Source organism: Mesoplodon densirostris, chromosome 3, assembly GCF_025265405.1.
Source record: "Mesoplodon densirostris isolate mMesDen1 chromosome 3, mMesDen1 primary haplotype, whole genome shotgun sequence".
Classification (NCBI taxonomy): Eukaryota; Metazoa; Chordata; class Mammalia; order Artiodactyla; family Ziphiidae; genus Mesoplodon; species Mesoplodon densirostris.
This window is the reverse complement of record NC_082663.1, coordinates 157,280,309-157,307,055: the sequence shown is the minus strand read 5'-3', so window position 1 is coordinate 157,307,055 and position 26,747 is coordinate 157,280,309. Positions and strand designations below refer to the sequence as shown.

Genomic DNA, 26,747 nt, shown 5'->3' with positions numbered 1-26,747 from the left:
TTATTCAACATAGTTTTGGAAGTTTTATCCACAGCAATCAGATATGAAAAAGAAATTAAAGGAATCCAAATTGGAAAAGAAGAAGTAAAGCTGTCACTGTTTGCAGATGATATGATACTATACATAGAGAATCCTAAAGATGTTACCAGAAAACTACTAGAGCTAAACAATGAATTTGGTAAAGTAGCAGGATACAAAATTAATGCACAGAAATCTCTGGCATTCCTATACACTAATGATGAAAAATCTGAAAGTGAAGTTAAGAAAACACTCCCATTTACCATTGCAACAAAAAGAAAAAAATATCTAAGAATAAACCTACCTAAAGGAGACAAAAGACATATATGCAGAAGAGTATAAGACACTGATGAAAGAAATTAAAGATGATACAAATAGATGGAGAGATATACCATGTTGTTGGATTGGAAGAATCAACTTTGTGAAAATGACTATACTACCCAAAGCAATCTACAGATTCAATGCAATCCGTATCAGACTACCACTGGCATTTTTCACAGAACTGGAACAAAAAATTTCACAATTTTTATGGAAACACAAAAGACCCCGAATAGCCAAATCAATCTTGAGAATGAAAAACGGCATTGGAGGAATCAGGCTCCCTGACCGCAGACTATACTACAAAGCTACAGTAATCAAGACAGTATGGTACTGGCACAAAAACAGAAATATAGATCAATGGAACAGCATAGAAAGCCCAGAGATAAACACACGCACATATGCTCACCTTATCTTTGATAAAGGAGGCAGGAATGTACAGTGGAGAAAGGACAGCCTCTTCAATAATTGGGGCTGGGAAAACTTGACAGGTACATGTAGAAGTATGAGCTTAGAACACTCCCTACCACCATACACAAAAATAAGCTCAAAATGAATTAAAGATCTAAATGTAAGGCCAGAAACTATCAAACTCTTAGAGGAAAATATAGGCAGAACACTCTATGACATAAATCACAGCAAGATCCTTTTTGACCCACCTCCTAGAGAAATGGAAATAAAAACAAAAATTAAAAAATGGGACCTAATGAAACTTCAAAGCTTGGCACAGCAAAGGAGACCATAAAGAAGACCAAAAGACAACCCTCAGAATGGGAGAAAATATTTGCAAATGAAGCAACTTTGTCAGTTGGGTTAATCTCCAAAATTTACATACAACTCATGCAGCTCAATAACAAAAAAGCCAAAACCCAATCCAAAAATGGGCAGAAGACCTGAATAGACATTTCTCCAGAGAAGACATACAGATTGCCAACAAACACATGAAAGAATGCTCAACATCATTAATCATTAGAGAAATGCAAATCAAAACTACAAAGAGGTATCATCTCACACCGGTCAGAATGGCCATCATCAAAAAGTCTAGAAACAATAAATGCTGGAGAGGGTGTGGAGAAAAGGGAACACTCTTGCACTACTGGTGGGAATGTAAATTGATACAGCCACTATGGAGAACAGTTTGTAGGTTCCTCAAAAAACTAAAAATAAACTACCGTATGACCCAGCAATCCCACTACTGGACATATACCCTGAGAAAGCCATAATTCAAAAAGAGTCATGTACCAAAATGTTCATTGTAGCTCTATTTACAATAGCCAGGAGCTGGAAACAACCTAAGTGTCCATCATTGGAAGAATGGATAAAGAAGATGTGGCACATATATACAATGGAATATTACTCAGCCATAAAAGGAAACGAAATTGAGTTACTTGTAGTGAGGTGCATGGATCTAGAGTCTGTCATACAGAGTGAAGTAAGTCAGAAAGAGAAAGACAAATACCATATGCTAACTCATATATATGGAATCTAAGAAAAAAATGTCATGAAGAACGTAGGGGTAAGATGGGAATATAGAAACAGACCTAGTAGAGAATGGACTTGAGGATATGGGGAGGGGGAAGCGTAAGCTGTGACCAAGTGAGAGAGTGGCATGGACATATATACACTACCAAATGTAAAATAGATAGTGGGAAGCAGCCGCATAGCACAAGGAGATCAGCTCGGTGCTTTGTGACCACCTGGAGGGGTGGGATAGGGAGGGTGGGAGGGAGGGAGATGCAAGAGGGAAGAGATATGGGATCATATGTATATGTATAATTGATTCACTTTGTTATAAAGCAGAAACTAACACACCATTGTAAAGCAATTATATTCCAATAAAGATGTAAAAAAAAAAAAGAAACTAAACATAGAATTACCATATGACCCAGCAATCCCACTACTGGGCACATACCCTGAGAAAACCATAGTGAAAAAGACACATGCACCGCACCCCAATGTTCAATGCAGCACTATTTACAATAGCCAGGTCATGGAAGCAACCTAAATGCCCATCAACAGATGAATGGATAAAGAAGATGTGGTACATATATACAATGGAATATTACTCAGCCATAAAAAGGAACGTAATTGGTTCATTTGTTGAGACGTGGATGAATCTAGAGACTGTCATACAGAGTGAAGTAAGTCAGAAAGAGAAAAACAAATATCACATATTAACGCATGTATGTGCAACTTTGAAAAATGGTACAGATGGACTGGTTTGCAGGGCAGAAATTGAGACACAGATGTAGAGAACAGATGTATGGACACCTGGGGAGGAAAGTGGTGGTGGGCAGGGGTGATGTGACGAATTGGGAGATTGGGATTGACATGTATACACTGATGTGTATAAAATGGATGACTAATAAGAACCTGCAGTATATAAAAAAAATAGTGAGGGAAGCTGTGTATGTGGGTAAGGTAGGAGGTCTATGGGAGCTCTCTGTACCTTCTGCTCAGTTTTGCTGTGAAGCTAACACTGATCTAAAAAAATAAAGTCTACTAAAAATGTTGGTAAAACTGGTTTGGGAGAGAAGATAAAACATCCAATTTAAAACATACTAAGTTTGAGATACCTAAAAGAGACACTTGCTGAGAGGGTGAAAGGGAAACTGTTAACTCTGTCAAATAACACTGTTTGGTGTGTTAAATACTGTCATACTATTATTTGGTAGAAAATGTCCTATAAAAATACTATGGATACTAAAAAGTTATTTTGATCAAAAAAATCACCTAATTATTTAATAAATAAATTGGTTGTTAATGGCCCATTTTACAATATAAGTCCTGGTGACCAGGTATATACTAACCTGTCTTCTTTTCTGTATTAAAAAAGCTAACAAGCACATTATTGTACTATAGTTTTGCAAGATGTTGCCACTGGGGAAACGGTAAAGTATACACAGGAGCCCTGTGTGTTATTTCTGACAACTGCATGTGAATCAGTAATGATCTCAAAATACAGTTTAATGAAAAAAAACAATTAACCAAAGAACAAGGGGATGGGTGGTAGGTAATAAGATAAGGAAATCCTTTCTCTTTCTCTGTGAAAGAATTTGACCTTGGAATAGCATTTTAGCTCTGTTCCCCTGGTAACCACCCAAGAAAGTATGTCAACTGTGTTTCTGAACAATCTTATTTATGTTTCTGACTGCCTTGGTAACATGCTCAAAAGATTCATCAGCTGCATCATGAGGCAACATTGCTTAAGATAAAAATGACTCCTGATTGGTAAAGTGTACTTACACTGGGCAAGTCCCTTGCAGGAACCTTGGAAACTAAGCTCTTCTCATAGGCTGTTACAAGATACATTAGATCTGATAGGGCCTAGGGCTTCAAAGCCATCATGAGTCTTGCTTCCTTGTACCTGAGCTATCATCTGAAACATCTGAGGAGACAGCTGCTGAATAGTTGTATGCACCTCTGAAAAGACCACTCCCACTGAAGGGAAATATCTGACAAAGACCAGATGGCACACTGCACTCCTTGTATCTATTCAAAACATAAATGAAACAATAAAATGGTGTGAAGCCAGCTGAAATTATGGCTGCTGGGCCAGAAGATACTTCTGGACACTTGGAGGATGTGGAGGATAATGGCCCCAAAGTTACACCTATCTAATCTTAGCTATATATTCTTGGATAGAAGGTATAAGATCTAAATTTTTCTGTATGTTAAGATGCATGGGTACATTTATTAATCATAATTTTTTACCTTTACCTCTTGGGACAGAAAATGCTCACTTCAACTTAAAGACTATTCTCAGATTTGTCCTTCTGTGTGGGCCATTGTTACCTGGTGTCTGGAGGTCTTGAGAACACACAGAATCACGTGCCTTATGAGCATAGTGCTTTAGACACAGGAGGAAAACTGTAAGGGGTATCTTGAAATCTTTACAAAATATATTCTATGCTAGCAAGAGATTAATATGCCACAATTTGCTAAGTCACATTTCTTGGGCTGATGTATTGCTGAGCCAAGAAATGAAAGAAAGTATTAATGTAATGTCATAAATGATGTGAATGAGAATAAAATAAGTGTGGATTACTTGTTAGAACTGGATCAATTTTAAAGGTTTCAAAATATGTGCTCCTTAAACCTAGCCAATGATTTGAGTCCTATAGGACAAGATTAGATTTGGGTTTCAATGTTATTAATTGGTAGAGGTATAATGATATGCAGTACTGATTACACATACATGTTGTTATGTATTAGACATTTCATTAAATAAACCTCTTATAGGAAAAATTTTAAAGATGATGTAAGGACTGGAACCATGGGGATGACGTGCAGTGTGACCCCTGAAGTCTACTGGTGGTAGAGCAAGCAGTGTGCTTCCAACTGGGGTCATCTGAAGACACAAAGCTGTGCCACAGCTCTGGTACACAGCTGCGCAATGATGAACATAGCATATAGCGAGAATGTAGAGTCTGTGCTCAGGATAAATTTCTTTTTCGTTATTAATTTATTTTATTTTATTTATTTTTGGCTGTGCTGCATCTTCGTTGCTGCTCACAGGCTTTCTCTAGTTGTGGTGTGAGGGGGGCTACTCTTCGTTGAGGTGCGTGGGCTTCTCATTGAGGTGGCTTCTCTTTCTTGCCGAGCATGGGCTCTAGGTGCGCAGGCTTCAGTTGTGGCACATGGGCTCAGTAGCTGTGGCTTGCCGGCTCTAAAGCACAGGCTCAGTAGTTCTGGCACACAGGCTTAGTTGCTCCAAGGCATGTGGGATCTTCTAGGACCAGGACTCGAACCCGTGTTCCTTGCATTGGCAGGCGGATTCTCAACCACTTAGTCACCAGGGAAGTCCTCCATACACTCTTGTTGAAAGACTTACGGGGAAATAGGTTTGTTCTTGGCGGTTGTCTACTTGCCTTGCTCTCATTTACGCACATGCAGAGCTACAAGTCACTGCCCTGTAGGAACGTCGGTTTCCTCCTGGAAGAACCAGGAACCCAGGAGCCAGCAGCCCAAGGAGCTCAACCACGAACCCAGAATGGGGTCTGGACAAGTGACAGGCTCAGCCAGGGCTCTCCTCGCAGACAAGCTCGAAGAACTACATTTCCCAGAACCTTTTGTTCTCGCATGGACTACATTTCCCAGAGGGGCTCGCGACTGTCCTTGCCCCGTCCCTCCCGGACCTACGTGGGTCGTAGGGCGTCGGGCGTTTGCCGTTGGCATGAGCTAATTACTCGCCAGAGGTCCGCCGAGGCGGCACCGCGTGGAGTCCCCAGCGGGAGTTTCTGTCTGGCCGTGGCAGTTCCGGAGCCTCCAGCCTGCGGCCCGCGGAACCCCCGATGCCTGGGCGAGGTGAGCGGCGGGGGGTAGGCAGGATGCGGGAGGGAGGACCGGGCTTCGGGAGCATGCGTCGCCGGGGCATGGGGCACAGGCCCAAGAGACGCGAGCCGGGTCTTTGTGGGCGCCGGCGGGCCGAGAGCCGGGCACCCCTGACTCTGTTCGCCTGCCGCCCCCAGCCGTCCCACTGACGTGCCCCTGAACGAGACAGGTCGGGCACTTGGTCCCCATTGGCTGGACCCAGCCACCCTCCTGCTTCTTCCCGACCAGTTCCCAGCGCGCTGCCTGCTCAGCGCCTGCCGGCATTTGAATTTGTTTCGGGCTGGCAGTGAACGTGAGAAAATTATTTCCTCCCCTTACCATCACCCCTGCACTTCCGAGTGACAGGCTTGTTTTACGCGAGAAGTGAGTCGCCGGCTTCCCCCAGTGGCAGAGCCAGGACTGGACCCAGGTCTTTGGTTTAATGGGCCCTTTCCTCAAGACAGCAGCCCCTCCCCGCCATAGGAGAGCTGATGTTTTCCCTTTCCGAAGCAGCTTTCTCTAGAAATCTGGAAATTGTTTCCTTGACAGGAGGGGGAGGAATTGGGTGGGAATGCTTGAGGTGGAGAAAAGTTGTCACATGCACGCAGGGAGGTTAGAGCAGGTGCTCTGGAGCCCGCGGTGCCTGGAACCCTGGTGCCACCCTCCCTGGCTGTGTGGACTGGGACAAGTTGCTCCCACTCTGCCCTCAGTTTCCTGATCTATAAAATGGGGTGCTGACAGTGCCAACTGTGCTGTGGGACTCGATGATGTATTGATAGGTAGTGTCTGGCACGCGGTGAGGCTCAGGGAGTTGCTGCTACTGCTGATAGAGTCCTAGGACCTTTTCCTCTGAGCCAGGGAAAGAGCTGGGCCTGGACCAGGATGACCCAGCCCTTCTCTCTGGTCCTGTCTAGCCCTCGTTCCTTCTGACTTCTCTGGGGGCACTTGGCATCATTTTCAAGTGGTATAAAGGTTTCAGAGCTGCTGATTCTGAGGGGTGGAAAGCAGAAGGGGCTTCCTCCTGGTTCCCTTTTTCTTCTCTCAGATCTGGCTTCTGGAGACTTCTCCCATCCTAAGGTGAAACTGCCCAGAAAGAGGACATGGCTACTGAACAGAGGGAAGCAAGGTCTCGGGTGAGTTCATTGCCATCTCAGGTCTTAGAGATAGATGGTTTCTTTTTTTTTGTTATTTTACCCTTAAACTGAAGTTTTCTCCCCAATACAGTCTTCGCCAGGATTTGGAGCCCATGTCCTTCTGCCTTGGAAGAGTTGGTCCACCCTGGTGGATGGTGGATTGCATAGGGAATGCTTGCCTCCAACCCCCCAATCCATGGCCTGTGTTTCTCTTTTTTTTTCTATTACACACTCTTTTAATCATTAATCTCAATTCACTGTATGATTACTGAATTGATAGGTAAGATGCCACATGTCTTATACCACTTGGGGTCAGAACAAACAAACATGCGCACTTGGCAGAGTTCCTTTCTGGCCTGTCTCCTTTGCTCAGTCATGTCCCCCTCCCTACCCTTGGCCAGAATGCTTTTCTTTTTCTTTCCACCCCTGAGAAATCCTCATGATACCTTCGCCAGGCTTTTCCCAGTCCATAGTTTTTAGTTTTTCTCCATCTTAACTTTCTGGATCATGTGCCTTGCTTCTGTCACTCTCTTGAAAACTGATGTTGACCTGCCATTTTCATCTTTATGTTGTGAGAATGAGGGTGGGACCCCATCCAGGTGAGCCACTGTGTGAAGAAAGGATAGCCATGCTGGTAGGGACGTAGATGGAGAGGTCTCTTGACTCCAAGAGCAGAGAGAAGACTCCTCAGGAAGCAGCAGTGTATGGGATATCATGGGATATTGGTAGTGGAGAGGCAGTGTATACAGTGATTCCTCAGTGGGGCTTTTGAGCCAGATGGCCAGGTTTGTGCCCATCTCCTCTGTTGCTGTTAATGGGTCTTGGGCAAAAAACACCACCTCTCTGTGCCTCAGTTTCTTACCTCTCTGTGCCTCAGTTTCTTCACCTGTAAAATGAATACAACAACTGGGCCTACCTCAAAGGGTAGATGAGAGGATCCTGGGAGTTAGTGCATGGAAAGCGTTCTTGTCAGGGCCGGGCACATAGTAGATGTTCAATATGTGGTGGTTGTGGTAGCTAAACGATATTATTCTAGTTCATGATGTCTATCTATCTACTGTCGGTAGATAGAAATGACTATACAGTATCCTTCCTTTACTCATCCTCATCTAACAATAGTAGTTAACGTTGCTGGGGACTATCCTGAGGGCTTCACCTTTGTTCTCACTCTCATAGCGAAGCAGAAGTTATTACCCCCATTTTACACTTGAAACTGAGGCTCAACGAAGTCAGGTAACCTGAAATCAAACCCAGGTATGTCTGGCCTCTAAGTTCATGTTAGTTATCATCCAGCCTTTCCTCTGGTACATCTTTCAGAACACAGGGCAGGCCTGGCCCCCAAATGACCAGAGTTCTCTGCAATGTGATGTTGTGTATCTTTTGGACCCATGAAATGTGGTAGTGGTTGATCTTCTGAGACTGTGGCTAGGACCTGCTTCTGCATATTTGGGCTATTTTTTTCTAAGCCCTTCCCATTCCATTCCAACAGAGCCAGGCTGCTCTCTTACCCAGAATCTTCTCCATCCCTGCTTGTGAGTCCTATGTGACATTTCTCCCTAACCTCACCTGCTGCCGATACGTCAGTACTATGTGGACTTGTGTGTAAAACTCAGTGACAGGACGTTTAAGACCAGAGAGAGAATATACCCACCAAGTGCTGGGTTAAAAGAAAACTTCAGTTATCGTCTTGTCTCTGCCATTGATAAAGTATGTGACCTGGTGTCTTCACTGCCCTGGACCTTGTGTTTCTCATCTCTAAAATGAGGATTGAACGAGGAAATAGTATATGGTCCTGTCCAGCGACACTTTTCTTGTTCAAATTGTTTCATGCGTTTTTCTTGTCTGCCAGTTGGATTGTAAATTCTTTTGAGGGCAAAGATCATTTCTTGTATTCCCTGCCATGTGCCAATAAATTATCTTATTATACATGCACTGCATGTTAATGTTAAAAATCTCAGAGAATAAAAAAGTAAAATCACTCTTACCCCAACATCTTGAGATAATCATGGTCATACCTTTGGTATGCAGCCCTCAGAATAATTGTCTGTGTACCTTTATTTATTTATTATTTATTTATGTACACGTGTACATATGTATGTATGTATATTTTTATTTTATCATTTTAGCTTTTTATTTTGATAAAATATACATAAGATTAAATTTACCACTTTAACCATTTTTGAGTATATTGGCATTAAGTACGTTCACAGTGTTGTGCTACCATCACTACTCTTTACCTCCATTGTATGGATTATCATTTATTACTTAACCCTATGAGATAGGCGTTGAGAGGCAGTTCCTTGGATTGGAATTCTACCTCTACCACTGACCAGTGATATTGTGATTTATAATACGAAATATATATTTGGTCTTTGTCCCTGTTCCTGGCACATAATTTCCAAAACCCTTGTGATTTCCTAAGTGGTTAGTAATATATGCTTTTTATCCCTGAAATTACTTCAGAGCAATGAAGGCACAATGGGTGTGTTTTGTATCCACACCAGAGTTTATGTTAATGAGGTTACTGTTGTACCCCACCTAAGGATGTGGGCGAATTGCCAGGGGAACCAACCTTGAATTTTCAGTCCTGCCCCCCAATAACCCCTCTTATCCATCTGTCACCACCCTAGGAGATGAAAGTTGAATCAGTCACCAATGGTCAGTGATTTAATCAATCGTGCCTATGTAATGAACCTGCATAAAAACCCAGAAGGGTTCAGAGTTCTTCCAGGTTGGTGAACATGTAGAGAGTCAGAGAGAATGGTGAATCCCGAGAGAGCATGGAAGCTGTGCACCCCTTCCCTGTGCCGCTCTTTCACCTGCCAGTTCCTATATCTTCTTTTATAATAAGCCAGTAATCTAGTAAGTAAATGTTTTCCTGAGTTCTGTGAGCCACTCTGGCAAATTAATCAAACCTGAGGAGAGGGCTGTAGAAACCTCCAATTTATAGCCAGTCAGTCAGCAGCACAGGTTACAACCTGGACTTGTGATTGACATTGAAAAAGGGCCAGTCTTGTGGGAATCTGACACTATCTTCAGGTGTCAGAATTGAGTTTAATTGTAGGACACCCAGCTGGTGTCCCACAATTGCTTGGTGTGTGAAAACCCCCCCACATCTGGTGTCAGAAATGAAGTACTGTTGTATTAAGAGTAGCAGAGACATGCAGGAGGAGTGAGTTTTTCCTTCATACCAGCTGTGTGACTTGGATAAATTTCTCTTTGTTTTCTCTTGTGTAAAATGGACACAATAATAGTACCTTCTTCATAGGGTTGTTGTGAAGATAAAATAAAGATATACACTAAAGGTTAATATAAAGCTCTAAGAATAGTACTTAGCCTGAAAAAAGCACTCAATAAATTATAGCTATTTTAATTTCCATTATTACTGTCCTCAAGCTTTAGGGAGCACAGAGTGCCTTCAGTTATTTAAACTAGCTCCCTCAGTGATTATTGAGGTTGTTTCCATTTCTTTGCTGTTACTAACACCATGATAAATGTCCTTGCATGTTCATTTTTGTTCAGTGTTCATTATCAAACAAATATAGTAATTGGAGGGTTAAAGAGTATGCACATTTTAAAGCTTCTAATGTATGTTATCAAATTGCCAACAGGAAGATTATTCTAATTAACACTCCCACTAATGGCCTTAATACCTCCACCCATCTCTTGTAGCAGTTAACTCAGGGCCTGGTTCATACTTCCTGCTACTCAGTATCTATTTCTCATTGGTCAGTTGTTCATTAAACAAATGACCGGGAACCTTCAGAACCTAGAATAATATAGAAGCATTTCATGGTAGCCCGTCTACTCCCCACTGCCGCCTTTTTCACCCTGTGTGATGGGTGGTCCTGGGTGAGCTGGGATGCTTGTCTCTACAGGTGTCAGTGACGTTTGAAGATGTGGCTGTGTTCTTTACGTGGGATGAGTGGAGAAACCGGGCTCCTTCTCAGAGAAACTTGTACCAAGATGTGATGCTGGAGAACTATAGTAACCTTGTCTCATTGGGTAAGGAAATTTCCCCTGTAGATACAGAATTCAGAAATTGGGATACCTCAGCATCTGATTTCCTGGATAAAAGCCCTGGGTCATTAAAAACTTTAGCTGAGTTTTGCCTTAGCACTGTGCAAACTGGATCTCCATAAATAAACCTGGAAACCTTTTTCTCCCTTGCAGGTATGGAATTGCCCCATGGATGGGACAGTCTACAGAGCTGCACATTAGAAATTCCCTCACTGCAGGCAACATTTTCCCACTATGATTGAACTATGATGTGTTTGCTCATCTCTTAACAGAGAGCATCCCTCAACCTTTTTCTTTGACCCAACACTGGCTTTTTTCAATTCTCTTTTACAGGGGTCAGCAAACTTTTTCTGTAAAAGGCCAGGGAGTAAAGATTTTCAGCTTTGTGGGCCACATATAGTCTCTGTAACGTATTCCTTTTCTTTTTTTTTCAACCATTCTTTGCTCAAGGGCCATGCATAAACAGACAGTGGCCTAGATTTGGCCTATGACCCATAGTTTGCTGACTGCTGCCATCTTTCAAAGGGAGTCAGATAGTGTTTTCTCATTTTAAACAAGCTACTTGGTACATAATCCTTTCCACAGATACCTGTTACAAATATTAATTTAATCTGTACATTTAACATACATTTAACAGTATATACATATTCCCTCTTGTATAGAAAGCTATTAGCACCCTGTTAATCAAGTCTGCATGTTTATCATACTTCACTAACATACAACTAAATGTTACATTGCCCCTTGCTTTTACCCTAACACACCCCTCACATTGTGGGGGCACAACTGGAGCATCCCACAGAAGTTCTCTGTATCATCCTTTGAGTTTTCCGCTCAGATCTCAGATACCTCTTTGTGTCAAGGCAAAATCAAGTCTTTTTTTTCTTTTTCTTTTTTTTCTTCTTTTTGGTCTATGAGCAGGACTCCCCATTTTCCAAACCCGAGGTGATCTCCCTGTTGCAGCAAGGAGAAGATCCCTGGAAGGTAGAGAGAGAAAGCCCTGGAGGCTCCTCTCTAGGTGAGTGGGTGCGGAATCTCTGCAGGCAGCAGTCTGGTAAGTGAGTGCATGTGCAACTCGGAGATGTTGGTCGGGGAATTTTCTGCAGGTTCTCAGTCCTGAAGAAGTTTTGGAGAAGGGATGCTAAGGCCCCTAGTCACAAGCTTCCTCTTCTTCTCTGATAATTACTGCACAAGTGAATCTCTCAGGATCTTTTCTCTTGTGATTTCCTGTTGTTTCAGAGGAGGGCTACATTGTCATGCATTCATTCAGCAAACTGAGTGCATTTAAGGAACTGCAGATAATTCATTCAGACTGAAGCTCAGGGTATATGGGAAAAGAAAGAGATGAGGAAGGAAATGAGCTTAGAGAGCCAGGTGGGGGCCACACTATGAAGTGCTTTGGTACAGTTCTTAGGGATGGGAACTGTCCATGGATGACTGGAAATAATTCAAGAGTTTCAAGCAGAAGAGTTGTATGGTTGTTGATATTTTAGAAAAAATAGTCTGAGTCTGAGATACTTTAAACGTCCTTCAGTAAAGGCTAAAGAAGCTGAGGTGGGTCCCTACACTGGCACACAGCACCACAGTCAGAAAGCAGCAGCACTGGTGTGGGCAGAGCTCCAAGCTACGTGAAGGACTAAAGCAAGTTACGGTGCATTATTATGACATATCGCCATTTATGTGTAAAGAAAATTACGTGGGTGTTTGTCTATATGCATTATGTGCATGTAAGTGCCAAGAGAAAGGTCGGGGGACACCTAAGCTGGTAACTAGTTACATTTGGATTGGGACTGAGAATGGGCATTGATGAAAGGGGACTTTAGTTACATGCAATGTTATTAAAATTTTCACAGAGAATATATTCATGAGTCCTTATTACACAGTTTCAATTAAATAAGAATGGTTACTTTGGAAACACTGTTGGTCCTAGATTTGAAGTGAGGAAAAACTAGAGGTGGGAACCTTCTGGAGATTATTCCATAATGTAGGCAAGACATTACCTGGAGGAAGGCATGTGCAGTGAGTTCAGGAAAGAGGAGAGGTCCCTTTATTAAGGGTATAGGACAGGTTCGGTGTGGGATGGGTTTCATTTGAAATGTTCGTGAAATATGGGTAGAGGTCACCAGTGGACAGCTGTAGAAGGTAAAGAGGGTCAGAACTCAACAGGGAGGTCAGGGAGCCATCAGTGCAAAGGTGGCATTTGAAGCCTTGAGCTGAGCAGATGAGGGAACAGAGGAGAGGACAGAGTCCCAGGAAACCTCAGTTTTATGAGGTGGGTTAAGAAGGAAGAATCTGTGGCTGAGCCTGAGAAGAAGTCACCAGAGGAGAAAACGGGCAGATTCGGCTGTCATGGAAGTTGAGGACTGAGAGCTGTTGACTTGGGGAGGCCAGGGCTCTGGGGGAGCCAGGTTCTAAGCCTCGCTCACTGCTTTCCTGTCCCGTGATAAACAGCAGTGCAACCTTGGACAGAAGGATGCAGGTCCTGCCCTGGCGGAGCTCAGTGGAGGTGGAGGCTAATCGCACACAGGGCTGTGGAATGACAGCCTCCGGTGAGGACCTCGGGGGAAGACCCGCAGGTGCTGTGAGAACGTGGAACAGGAGGGGTGCTGTGGGCAAGGCTTCCCGAGGAAGGGCCGGATCCCACATTGTGAGAAGCGTTCAGGCACAGGAAGAGCATGTCCGAGAGTCCAGACAAAGGAAGCCGGTGTGTGGAGACGGGAGCAGGGAGAGGGGGCCGGGACCTGAGAGCCAGGCACAGCCTCTGAGGAGTTGAAGTACCCTGGCCACGGGCCCAGGTTTATATTCTGCAAGGATCAGCCTGCAACCAATGTGGAGCCACCTGCCATAGACGTAGTAGGACTTGTCTGAGGTTGCTGTCGGGTCCAGACGAGTCACTGATGACCCCTCACAATGCGGGCCCAGCAGAAGGGCTGTGGGACAGGCTGTCTCGATCCCTAAAGCGCCCACACCTTTAGTAGAGCTCATTCTTCCCCGTATAATGTGAGATCTTTTGAGGTGGGAACCACACTTATCTCTCCTTATATCTTTTAACTGTCGCTTGGGAGAAATATTCTAATTTTGTGGGAACTGCTAGAGACCACCACAAAGTAAACAGAGAACACAGGCAGCAGGAAACCAGTGGAGAGTTTAGGAGGGGCGTCAGGTGTGGACTGAGTATGGCATGGAAGATCAAAGGAAGAGACGGAAGAATTGTTCCCTTTCCATTCGCCTCGGGAGCCTCTGATCCATGAGGAGTCCCCCTTCCTGAGTGAAATGTTAGTTGGATTAAACTGAATAGAAAGTATGACTGGAGTCGAACGCTGTCCAGGGAGACCCTGAAGACACCTAGTGGTGATGTCAAGTCCTTCTCAGGTTTGGGAAACTGTCCCCAAAGGAAAACTCTGAGTGGGTGTCTGGAGGAAGTAAGGCCATCAGAGCCAAGCAGTGTGTGCATTTCTCTTGATGGGATGAACCTCCTCTCTTTGGTCAAAGGAGACAGTGAGATGGGGCGTCCTGGGTGTGCTGGCGTGTGGTTGTGTCTCTCCTGCACCCCTGGCGAGTCTCCCATTTGCCTGGACTAAAGTGCCCTTGGAACAGTTTCCCTTCCAAGGGGAGCTCACTTCCCTGTGAGCTTAGGTGAGGGACCTGGATGTTCTTGGAAGTACCTTGATCATTAACTCTAGACCAAAACCAAAAACCAACCCTTTGAACAACCGGTGACAGAAGAGCTTATGCTTCCAGGGTAGGACTCCTAGAACCTCTAATTGCCTCCAAGTGTGTTTTTAAAATATAATTTTCACTTCAAGACTCCTCACAAATAGGAGAAACAAGACAAAAAGGGAAAACAAACTGTCATCCCTGGATCTGTATGTTTCATGTTGAGAGATGGGAGGAAATGGCTCAAAGGGTACACGTCTCATCTGAGTCTCTTACTTAAGAAATGAGTCCAAAGTCTAATCACTATTCTGGCATATTATGTATATAAGTTATCTATATATAAACTAAGCATGATGTGATTAAATCAACTTGAACATCTCATGAGTTTGATTTACACCTAACATGAAAATATTCTTTTATTCAAAAAATTTAAAATCCAGGGATGATCTAGGTAAACAGTTACCTCCAATGAAAAGGTGTTTTTCTTCCTTTGTCTTTTTCTCTTCCTTTGTTATATTTATGGAAGAATTCAGGGCAGACTGAACCTGGAAGGGTGGTCAGCTAAGGGGTTGCTTGTGGACTGCCTTCGACTCACTGAGACTTGCTGGGGCTTCATCTGCACAGAGAGTAGGGGTCTTTTTCTAATTTGCAGAAAGGTGCTGTAGGGGTTATAGCGGCAGCCTAATGAAATAACATGCAGTGATTTTAAGGAGTGAATTTCTTACAAGGTGAAAGTTGAGCCCAAATGCTCTGTAGCCCTGTTTACTATGTTTGATTTAGTCTTGTTCTCATCCCCTGCGCTCCTCTTCTGCCACCAACATCTACTGTCCTTGTAGCTGCCAGAATGGTCTATTTAAAAGATAGATCAGGTCATCTCACTCGCATGCTTAAAACCTCTAGTGGCTTCTATCACATAGAACACAATCCAAAGCCCCCAGCGTGGCCCTCAGAGGCCTTTGTGGTCTGGCCCCCGCTACCTCTTCGCCTTCACCTCCTTCCTCTCTGCCCTTCATTGGAGAACTCTAATCACCCTGGCCTCCTTGTAGTTCATCAGGAAGGCCAAGCAGGCTCCCACCTCAGGGCCTCTGCACTTGCTTTTTCCTCTCCTGGACCATTCTTCCTGATGGCCAGGAGCCCACTTGACTCACTTCCTCACACTATACAGGCTTCTGCTCAGATGGCACTTTGTCAGTTAGACACAGCTCATCCTTTGTTCTTTGTCCTCCACAGGACACAGGTCCTTTGTCCTCCACATTCTTTATCCCCTCACCATGCTTCATTTTCTCTCAGAGTACTTATTACTGCAAACTAGTACATATTTATTTATTATCAGCTCTTCCTCTGGATTGTAAATTCCCTCATGCTGGGTTGTCTGTTTCATTTGTTCCCATGCCCCCAGTACCTAAACTAGTGTCTGGTCAGAGTCAGCTTCCAGTTAGTGAATGTATGAATGACTTGGTTAGGTAGTCGTGATGGAGACAGAAAAAAGGGAACCAGTTGCAGAGATATTTGGCAGATAAAAGCCACAGGACTTGGAGATGGTTTAGATATGGAAGATAGAGGAGATGGAGTTGTCAAGGATGCGTGCTTGGTTTGTGGTTTGTTCTGGGATGGACAGTGATATCATTCACTGAGATAGTGGTGCTAGGAGATCCGATTTGGGGGATGGTATAAATATGGTTTTGGATGACTTAAATTGTCTTTGGTTGACCCAGTTATTCAAGTGGAGATGTCAAATAGCCTGTTTGATTTGGAGTTCCACCCCTTATAATATACCCTGGGCATTAAATGTAAATTTGGGAGACCCTGTCACTAAAGATAATTGAAACAGTGGTTGAGTTTGAGTTAGCCTGTGGAGTGGATTCAGAGTACAGCAAGAGCAAGAAAGAGCCTAGGACTCAATCTTGAGGAACTCTGGCATTTCATGGCTAGGCAGAGAGAAATGAACCCATAGGGAAGACAAGGGTAAGGTGTACTATAGAAGGAAACTCGGGAATCTAGTGTCATTGAAGTCAAGTCTCATAAAGGATGGTATCAGTAGAGGTAGGGAAAAGGAGATGAACTTGAGACATATTTAGATGGCAGAATAAACAAGTCTTGGTAATTGATTAGCGGAGGGAGAGGTGTGAAGGATGCCTTTTAAAGTTTTGATTCAGAACTGGTGCCAATTACAGAGACAAAAAGGTTGTACAGGTTGGGGGGAGGAAATAATCATAAATTCAGTTGAGCTGTCTTTGAGACACTCAAGTTGCTGTTTTGAGCTGGGTTTTGTATAATTAGGTATGGAGAGTAGAGAAGTCTTGCCTAGAGTATGTTTATAGATGAAGCTGGCCTGTGGAAAGGGTACAGAGTGAAAAGAATCAGGGGCCTAGCACTCAAACCTACGGAACTCCAAGGATTAAAGATCAGGTAGAGGAAAATGAGCACACAAAGGAGGTTGAAGCTGGTGGAACATGAGAAGAATTTGGAGGCAAGTTCAGGGTCACTGTAGCTTAGGTAGTGAGCATCTGAAGGAAAATGAGGGGTCACTATCAGATGCTGCTGAGAGGTAAGTTAGGTGGGGACTGAAGAGAGCATCTTGCCTTTGTCACATGAAGGTCATGGTTGCCTTAGAGTAGTGGTAAGGACAGAAGCCAGAATGGAGCCCATGAGGGGTGAGTGAGCAGGAGGAGATGAATATGTGTGGGATTCGACAAGGTGAGATGTGACAAGGAGGCAGTAGTTGGAGAGCTCTTCTATGCAAATATAAACAAATATTTCTTGTTTTTCTCTGTCCACTCAACTTATATTATACAGCACACATTATTCTGCCCCTTTCTCTTGATATATATTGAAACTCTTTCCATGTCAGTACATAAAGAGCTTCCTCCTTCTAAGGAGTAGTTCTACGGCCTTCAGCTAGCTCTCTTCTTGGCTGGCAGAAGAGGTGATTTTGGTTGTATGTGGCTTTGGATAATGTTAGCCCATTGGGTCCAGTTTGGGCTAGAATTTTATAAATGCTGTGGTTTCTAATTAGCAATATGGATATGGGTTTAAAGCTGTACCTTTATCGTGTACCCATATGATGTCCTGGTGTATTACAGTTAGAGTTAATCCAACTGTCCATCAAAGGAATCTGGTTGAATAATCTGAGGAACATTCTCATGGTGGAATTCTCACTGTAAATAAGAATGAGGAAGAATTCTGTAAATTCCACTGTGGGGTGATAATATTACTAAGTAGGGGAAAGTGCAGAACAGAACAGTGAGAATAGGAGTTTTATCAAAGGAAGGAGGAGATACCAAAAAAGACAAAGTGTATATTTGCTTATATTAAAAAAAAATAGAGAAGCCCCCCAAAAAAGGATAAAAGCAGATCTATAAAAATGGTTACCTATAAGGTGAAGGAAGAAAAAGAAAAAGGATTGAGAGAACAAGGATAGAATGTAGAATTTTTTTAAGGTACCTTGTTTTTATAATGTTGACTTTGGAACCATAAAAATGTTTTATAGGGCTTCCCTGGTGGCGCAGTGGTTGAGAGTCCGCCTGCCAATGCAGGGGTTCGTGCCCCAGTCCGGGAAGATAACCACATGCCACAGAACGACTGGGCCGTGAGCCGTGGCCACTGAGCCTGTGTGTCCAGAGCCTGTGCTCCACAGCGGGAGAGGCCAAAACAGTGAGAGGCCCAAGTACCGCAAAAAATATATATATATAAATTAAAAAACAAGATTAAACAAAAATGAAAAAGTGTTCCATAAATATTGAAAGCAAAATGAAACAAATGACCCTAATTGTGTTTCAGGTTGTTGGCTTAGTCACAGAGAAAAATTATCTCAAATGCTTTTAAATCACAGCAGCTTGAATAAAGGTTCTTAGTGATTTATATAAATATTATGGTTTATAATAAGTAATATATATTTGGTAGAGAGCTCCTAAAACCCTGGGAATTCCTAGGTGATGAGAGCCACAAAGGTGTCTTTGTTATGTTAATGAGGTTTCTTTTGGACCCTATCTTAAGATGGAGCCTGGTTGCCATAACCAATCATGTGATTAGAGGTTTGAAAGTTGACCTCCGGGGAGGGGAGGGGGACTGGAGGTTGAATTAGTTGCCAGTGGCCAGTGATTTAATCAATCATGCCTGTATAATGGCGCCTCCATAAAAACCCAAAAGGACAGATTCAGAAAGCTTCTGGGTTGGTGAATATGTGGAGATCTGGGGAGTGTGGTGTACTTAGAGAGGGCTTAGAAATTCCACTCCCTTTCCCCATACATTGACCTGTGCATCTCTTCCATCTGGCTGTTCCCAAGTTATATCCTCTTATAATTAACTGGTGATCTAGTAAGCAGAATGTTTCTCTGAGTTCCATGAGCCACTGTAGCAAATTAACCAAACCTAAGAAGGGGGTCGTGGGAACCTCTGATTTATAGCCAGTTGGTCAGAAGTACAGATGATAACCTGGGTTTGTAACTGGTGTCTGAGGGAGGCAGGGGGCAGTCTTGTAGGACTGAACCCTTAACCTGTGGGATATGATGCTATCTCCAGGTAGATAATGTCAGAGTTGAGCTGAATTGAGGACACCCAGTTGGTATCCAAGAATTGCTTATTATTGATGTGGAAACCGCCCCCCCCCCCCCCCACCACATTGGAATTGGGTGAAAAACATGTAATTAATACCTTACAGGCAAAAATAACTTCAAACAATAATGTTGATTTTGGTGGTTATAATAAAAATATGTGGTTATGTTTACAAATAGAGTTCTTATCTTTGAGAAATGTGTTCTGAAGTATTATTGATGAAATGATATAATACAGAATTAGCGTACTTTAGCATATGCTAATGAAAGAGACGTAAGGGAGTTGTATTAATTTTCTCAGCCTGCTCCAACAAAGTGCCACAAACTGTGTGGCTTTAAACAACAGAAATTTATTGTCTCACAGTTTTGTGGGGCGATTCTCCCTCTGAAACTCCAGGTAGAATCCTTCCTTGCCTCTCCCTACCTTCTGGATGTGGCCAGTGGTCCTTGTTCCTTGGCTTGCAGCTGCATCACTCCAGTCTCTGCTTCTCTTGTCACTTGGTGTTCCCCTGGGGTATCTTGACATGGTCTTTCTGTGCTTGCCTGTGTCCAAATTTCCCTTTTATAAAGACACCAGTCATATTAGAACCTACCCTAATCATCTCATCTCAACTTGATTGAATCTGCAAAGTTACTTAACCTTACCAAATAAGGTTATATTCTGAGTTATTGGAAATTAGGACTTCAACATATCTTTTTTGGGTGATGCAATTCAACCCATAATAAGGTAATAGATGAAACAGCATTAGTGATTGTTGATGCTGGCTTGGCAATTCATTGTACAATTCACTCTACTTTTGTACATGCTGAACATCTTCCATAATAAAAAGCTGTAAAAATCAGAATTACCAACAACAGAATTTCTAAAACAGCATTTCTCTTTTTCACCAACACAGGCATTCTGGAATACATTTACAGATGTGTAGTTCTGCCCCCATCGTGGTGTTGTGTGTAATTCTCAGTATATAGCTCCCTCAATTCTCTGACTCTAGAAAACCTTATGAGACTGCAAATGCATGTGACATTTTTATAGGAATAATTTTGAATCTGACCACCTGTAGGATAAGGTGGGAAGGATATAGGTCTGGAAAGTTGGCTTGGGTTCAAAGATTTTGATGCTGCCTTTAGCCCTCACACTATCCCTCCATCTAATCTATGGCTAATCCTTTAAAATCCCATTTTAGACGTTTCTTCCCCCAAATTCTGGCCACCACTAGTACGCCTTCCCAGCTTGTACTTGCTACTGTCTGAGGGTAGTTTGGATGTTGTTGTAAGCTCACATTTTCATCCATTTCTGTCTTGTGTTTTTGTTGTATAAATTACCACACTTCTCCTTTTTTGTCTCTAATGCCAAACTGGGAGCTCCTTAAAGAAGTTAACTGTTTCTTTTCACTACCAGATCTGGAATGTCTTGTGGATCACAGGCCTAAGATACAGCCTGACATGTTGTAGGTGCTTTTTAAGTATTTGATGAATGACTTAAATAAGGAGCAGTCAGTGCTTTTTGAAATAATAAGAGGTGTTCTATATAGTAAGAAGGTTAAGTTCAGTGGGAAGTAATACTAGAAAGGTGAGAAACAGGTCAGAGGATCAAATTGAAGGTCAATAGCAATAGTCACTATTGAGTAAGGAGATCCTGAACTTGGATGTATTAATGATGGTTGTTAGAGACATCTTAGTGAAGAGATTCAAGGGAATTTGATGACTGACTAGACTTGGAATGCAGGGGAGAGAAGATTCTGAGATGAAACTAAGAATTCATGGCACAGGAGCTGAAGAAGTTATGATCTAATTCAGAACTTGGAAACACAAAAAGAATTTGAAAGGAATGCACTGGATTCGGATTTGGACAAGCTGAATTTGAAGAAAAATACTCATGAAGAGTCTAGCAGGCAGCTGGAAATACCTCTGTAAAGTGTTTTGAGGGTCAGGATAGTCATTCAGATAGGAGGTGTGGGAGTGGATGAAATCATCTAGGGAGAGAAGGTTGAAGAGAGACTCACAGAGTTTCATAAGCACCAAGGGAGGAGAAACTAGACCTAATGACAGGAACTAGTCAGGGTGGTGGTCATTGGCAAAATCACCTGTTCTCTAAACTTCTGACCTAAGTCATAACCTTGTTCATGAGTTAGCTCAGGCCCAGGCTTGATTCTGGGAGAGAGCAAAAGTTGAACTGTGCTTCAGGAGACACATCTTAGACCTACAGAAAACTTTAAGCAGACCATAAAGAACAGTTAGGATGTCCATAATCCAGGACTCATGTCCCCTTCATTGGGAAACATGACTGTTTTAAGTTATTAGTCCCATTCTGGACTAAGGCATTGGCACTTGAAGTAGAGTTGAGGTGAGTTTCCCAGTGTTGGTATGGACCCTTGTAGCTATAATTACTTCCATTAAAAAATAAAAACTCCCCATGTCCTGTTTCTCTATGCTCCTTTAAACAGAACTTTTCAAAAGCATTTCTATACTTGATGTCTCCATGTTCTCACCTCCCATTGTTTCTTCTGTGCACTCCAGTAGGGCTTTCTTCCTTACTAGTCCATGAAAAGCAGTTATTAAATCCCAGACAGTCTCCATCTTGGCACAATCAGGGTTAAGTTTTTAATTCTTCAATTGTTTAACAAAGTTGATCATTGCCTCCTCACTGGAGTACTTTCTTCCTTTGGCTTCTGGACCACCATACTCTTCTGCTTTTCTTCCTTTTCTTGCCCTCTAGTATTACAATGCCTAAGTGATTTTTTCAGTTCTTCAGCTTTTTTTTCTTTTTTGGCTGCGTTGGGTCTTGATTGCTGCGCACGGGCTTTCTCTAGTTGCAGCAAGCGGGGGTTCTTTGTTGCGGTGCGCGGACTTCTCATTGTGATGGCTTCCCTTGTTGCGGAGCACGGGCTCCAGGTGCACAGGCTCAGCAGTTGTGGATCATTACCTGGTCCATAGTACGCAGTTAATAAATATTTGTGAATGGAAAGGATGTCTCCAGCATATGCAAAGATAACAAAATAAGAAAAAAACATGTAGTGCTCCAGAAACTGCATGTAGTTCAGTATACATGGCAAGAAACCAGGGGAGGGAGATGAGTACCGAGGTGAATGAAGGTCAGATCATGAAACACCTTGTTGACCATGTTAAGTACTCTGGACCTTACTTATATACAAATCATTGAAGATAATTTGGAGGATCTTACAGAAGTTTGCAACATGGTAAGATGTGGATTTTAGAAAGATTACTGTGGCTACAGTGTGGAGACTGAATTGACAGCAAGATTTGAGGTGGGGAGACTAGTTAGGAGTCTATGGTGGAACAGTAAAGCATGAGAAACAGAGTACCATTTAGGTACCCGAGCCCAGTGCTCAGGGCTCTAGTAAAGTTGTTGGTTGTAAAACTGCAGTCTTTACATACAGACCTAAGTCAGGGTCTCTAACTTTGCCTTATAAACTACAATCCAAAATTTTGGAATCTTGCTATTTTCTTCCCAGCTCGTGTAGTAACCTGGAACCAATGACTGATGTTCACAGGGAAAGTACTCCATTTTTACCACTGCCTCCCACACTTGTGCCCAAATAATGTTATTGAAATTTGGATCACTTAAGCAAGACCTAGATGGATAAAGAAATTGAAAGGTGTTGAACAGAAAATAAAAAACTCCTCTTTCTGTTACAACAAATAGTAAAGATTAGAGAGCAGATAGGTTTTGTGATTGGCTAAGTGAAAAAGAGCTATTACACAAAATGCACATTATGGTCTCTTCCAGAAGATGTGGTTCCTAATTTAATGAGTGATTTATTGATACTTATCTATATATGTATTTTAAAATGAGTGTTATTCTCACTTGCTCGGCTTGGCAAATATCAGTGCCTTAAAAAAATAGTAAAGATGGGTGCATTTAAAATTAGTCAGAGAGGGTGTGTAGAATGGGGGAAAAAATCCCAAACCCTAGGGAAAGCAGTTTTAAAGTGGAAATAGAAAGTTACCCATGAAGGAAACTGAGAAGTTAACACTGGTAGAAGAAAAGAGAAAAGCAGAATATATTATGTTCACCAAGCAGAGAGAATCTGTAAACAGGTGAGAAAGTGAATGTCAGATAGGAATCTCAAAATACAGTGAGTTGCAAAGGAGCCCTTTAAATGGTGACTCTAGCCCAGGAGAAAATGCCAAAATATATGTATACCTATTCCCCACCAGAATTTAATATTCAATGAATTGTGTCCTTACCCAACTTTAAAATTTATTGAATTTAATTCTGTTTTTTACCACCTTATCATGTTAGCCCTTTTTACCATTTTATGTTTATTCCTGTCTTATTGATCTTTGACTCTTTTCTGTGCTGCTTGCATAGCATCTCCTGCTTGATAAATGAGCAAGGCTGCTTTCTTATCTTGCAACTTTTGGCTTCATGCCTACCTGTTGGCACCTCTGTAGATTAATTCAGTAATTACTTCCTGTTTGAACTGGCTCTGAAACCCTCCCACTGCTTGTATAATGTACTGTCCTGGAAGGCAACTTCTCATGCAAGTCTTGAATCCTGTGTGTGTGTGTGTGTGTGTGTGTGTGTGTGTGTGTATGAAATTAATATATAAATAATTGAGATTATTTGACATTGTTCAAATTAGGTATATATAAGTTATTAAGGAAGGTTAACAAAACAAACATTTTGTGAATAATTCAGATGCCATTAGGAGGATCTGTAGGTGAATAGGGCATGCTAATCTGCTTGCAGAGAACATTAGGGTAGAAAAGGAAAGTGAAAATATTTAGATATAGATAAATATAATTACATATATAGAATATATAGATATATATTTTTAACACTGTGGTGAGTGCCTATAATAACAGGAATGCTCTATGGAAACTCACAGTCAAGAAGGGACTCAGAGTTAACTTTTGAACTGAATCTGAAGGATACAAAGGAATTTGGCATGAGGGAAAAGGGATGAAGACTTTCCAGATTAGGAATGATTACACAAAGAAGAAAAATGTCATGAAGATAATTTAGGATTCTATCATAGGCTTTGGACTCTGATCCCAGGCTGCCTTTTCCAATTCATGGCTCCCCTTTGAATCCCTCTTCTCCATTTTCCATTAGCCAATTCTTCTGATCACTCTTACACTCACCCTCTTTAAATGGGTTTGTTTAATCTTTTCTCCACCCTGTTGTTCTCAACTCATGTTGATTGTTTCTCTGTACTGCTTAAATCTCCTAAGTTTTTCTTCTTACTGTTTTTGGCCATATACCAAGACCTTATTTAAATACCATCAATATTCAGTCTATACATTTAGTCTCAGTAGCCAAATGCTGTATCACATGGAACATCTTCAGTTTTTTCTTTCCCTTCCAGGATGGAAGAACAGTTATAAAACCACAAAGTCAACTCAAACACAAGGTTCTTCATTTCAGGAGCTGATAATGAAAAGATCCAAAAGGAATGGACCCTGGGACTTCAAATTAGAAAACCCCTGCAGATATGAAGACAGATTAGAGAAAAAGCAGAAAAAAAAGAAAGTGTTCAGATAGTTTGAGTCCCTCACAAAAAAATCCTCACTGTAGAAAGAAAACATAAAAATACTGAATTTGGCCAAAACTTCAGCCCAAAGTCAGTCCTTGTTAGGCAACAGATGGTTTGCAGAGAAAAAACCCCACCAAAATATGAAATACAAGGAAACAGCTTCAAACAGAATTCCAATTTATTTAATCAACAAAAAATCAACACAGCCGGGAAACGTTATAAATGTAGTATGTGTGAGAAAACCTTCATTAATACTTCCTCCCTTCATAAACATGAGATAAACCATAGTGGAGAGAAATTGTTTAAATGTAAAGACTGTTCGAAAGCCTTTAACGAAAGTTCAGCTCTTATTCAACATCAAATAACTCATACTGGAGAGAAACCCTATATATGTAAAGAATGTGGGAAAGCCTTCACTCTCAGTACATCCCTTTATAAACACCTAAGAACACACACTGTGGAGAAATCCTATAGATGTAAAGAAGGTGGTAAATCCTTCAGCAGAAGGTCAGGCCTTTTTATACATCAAAAAATCCATGCTGGAGAAAACCTCTATAAATATAATCCAGGTAGGAAGGCATCTAGTTGCAACGCATCCCTTCCTGGATGTCAGAGAATGAATTCCAGAAAGAAGTGCTATTTATGTAATGAATGTGGCAATACCTTTAAGTCTAGTTCATCCCTTCGTTATCATCAGAGGATACACACAGGAGAGAAACCTTTTAAATGTAGTGAATGTGGGAGAGCCTTCAGTCAGAGTGCATCTCTTATTCAACATGAAAGAATTCACACTGGAGAAAAGCCTTATAGATGTAATGAATGTGGAAAAGGTTTCATTTCTATTTCACGACTTAACAGACACCGAATAATTCTTACTGGTGAGAAGTTTTATAATTGTAATGAATGTGGTAAAGCCTTAAGTTCCCACTCAACACTTACTATTCATGAAAGAATTCATACTGGAGAGAAACCATGTAAATGTAAAGTGTGTGGGAAAGCCTTCAGACAAAGTTGAGCTCTCATTCAACATCAGAGAATGCATACTGGAGAAAGACCCTATAAATGTAATGAGTGTGGGAAAACATCCAGGTGTAACTCATCCCTTAGTAATCATCAGAGAATTCACACAGGAGAGAAACCATATCGATGTGAAGAATGTGGGATATCTTTTGGCCAAAGATCAGCTCTTATTCAACATCGAAGGATTCATACAGGAGAGAAACCCTTCAAATGTAATACATGCGGGAAAACTTTTAGACAAAGCTCATCACGTATTGCCCATCAGAGAATTCATACTGGAGAGAAACCCTATGAATGTAATACATGTGGGAAACTTTTCAATCACAGGTCATCTCTTACTAATCATCATAAAATTCATATTGAAGAGAACCCCTAGAAAGTAGGTTTGCATGTGTGACATTCTGAAACCAAAGCTCATCAGAATACATGAAAGTGATGTAATAAATGTAATGGATATGAAAAGCCATTCTATGATTTAGTCATCAAAGAATAAATTCCAAGGATAAACCTATGTAATAGATAATGAGAAAAGTGGAAATTGTTCAGTCCTATCAGACACTTTATAAACCTAAAATGAAGAATTCCGGACTGGAGACATTGACTTTGGGCATTTGTAAAGTAATTGTTTTCTCTACAGCATCGCATGCTGCATATCATATGTAATTGTTATAAACATCTGGGTGATGAGGGGAAGTGTGCACTGGATTTCCTCTTAAACTGTAAACTTAATACTTTTTTAAAAATAACTGACATTGTAATAGTATATAAAAGATGTGGTCAAAGAAATTATACATTTTTAGAGAAAAGGACCAAATGAAAGTTAAAAATGAATTATAAACTACCTCTGACTTTCTGGGGTTTGTCCTTTTCCTGACTTGATGTCAAACTTTGTGCCTGGATTTCATTTAAAAGTAGAAATAAAAGTCTGTTCTCTTCCTTTGTTCTTCTAGTAATTGCTGTGAATTGGAAATTTTCTACACAATTTTTAATTCTGTTCTCAGAATTATTTTTTTTTGCTCTGAAGTCATTTATTATGAAATTATACATGCTATATACTGTGAGCTGTCATCTTAAGTATATTAAATGGAAAAATAAGCAATTTTCAAGTTTAAAGCTATTAAATTATATTTAATATATATTATACATATATATTTAATAACATATATTCTAAATTCACAGCAGAAGGGGCTGTCAAAAGTAGTTTAATGAATCTAGCA

The 26,747-nt window shown here is 41.5% G+C and overlaps 1 pseudogene; it reads left to right on the top strand.

The window, feature by feature from the left end:
• The first annotated feature begins 5,459 nt into the window (after positions 1-5,459).
• Positions 5,460-26,471, top strand: LOC132487171 (zinc finger protein 354A-like; annotated as a pseudogene).
• The last annotated feature ends 276 nt before the right edge of the window (positions 26,472-26,747 follow it).